A 1,382-nucleotide genomic window follows, 5' to 3' on the forward strand; every position below is an offset into this window, starting at 1 on the left:
TAACAACAACAACAGTTAGTTACCTACACAATAGCTCAAAAAAGAGAAGGAGACAGTGAACTGTGGGCAGTAGCAAGCTTTGCTAGATAAAAACAATTATTGGTCTTAGATGACCTAAACAAACAAATAAAAATAAATAACTCACTGCCATCAACCTGATTTGACTCATAGCGACCCCTCCTTGGGTTTCCAAGGTGGTATCTCTATGGAAGTAGATTGTCCAATCATCCTTCCAAGGGGTTTGAACCGCCAGCCTTCTGGTCAGCAGTCAAATGCCTTAAAAAAGTACCTAGAGTATCTAGGTAGGTAGTGTTTGATGAAACAGCTGCTAGACTGACACTATCAAACTTTTGAAGTCTTGGAAAACTAATAATAGCTCTTGGCATGAACCAATTAAATCTCAACAGAGGGTCAAGGACCTCAAAACTCTGCTGAATTTATTCCACTTAAACAGAGCAGCAGGAGGGTGTGAGGTGGCAGGCTGTGATTCCACAATTAAAAATCCAATTCCTATGCTCTGAGAAAACAAAGGTGTAGTTAATAAAAATTGAGCGGAGAGATAGAACAGCTAGCACTTCCCCTCCTTCCCGCCCATTTTAATAATGTAATTTTAGATGCTTTCGTTGTTATAAAATCCTTTCCCTTGGCTCATGTATGTCTAGGTTGTTCTAGGTTGAGCAACTACATTAAAAAAAAATCACCATTGTAACTTTAAAGGATGTTTCATTTTCATTCATTGAACAGCCATTTCCAGAATAATTTAATGTAGCAGCTGTATATTTACTTCAAAACTGAGATTAGTGGTGGTTGACAGTAGGTAAATATATTCAGGCTATCCTTGGGATCTTTTCCTTTTCAATAAAAAATGTAAAATACACAATGTGAACATTAAACTAATGACTAAAGTACTTCTTGAATCTAAAGAAACCAGAGGATATGACCACATTCAGCAATGTGTACTGAAGTTTTCCTTACTTAGTACTTGAGGTTTGTTAGTAAATGAATACGGCTGTGCTTAAAAAAAAAAACTGAGAAACTATATAAATAATATCACTTTTCATAAAAAAAAAATTATAACCAAATTATCGCATCAAAATTGAACAATTTTAAATAATGACTTCAAATATCCAAATATTTTCGAATATTTGGTGGTTTGGCTAAATACTAGAATAGAATCAGATAGATATTGTGATGTTGTTGTTGTTAGGTGCCGTCGAGTCATTTCTGACTCATAGCGACCCCATGCACAGCAGAATGAAACACTGCCCGATCCCGTGCCAGCTCCACGATCCCTGCTATACTTGAGCCCATCATTGCAGCCACTGTGTCAATCCATCTCGTTGAAGGCCTCCCCCTCTTTCGTCGACCCTCCACCCTACCAA

This window comes from Orycteropus afer, unplaced genomic scaffold (assembly GCF_000298275.1).
Source record: "Orycteropus afer afer isolate SDZICR_OR568_19922 unplaced genomic scaffold, OryAfe1.0 scaffold00002, whole genome shotgun sequence".
Classification (NCBI taxonomy): Eukaryota; Metazoa; Chordata; class Mammalia; order Tubulidentata; family Orycteropodidae; genus Orycteropus; species Orycteropus afer.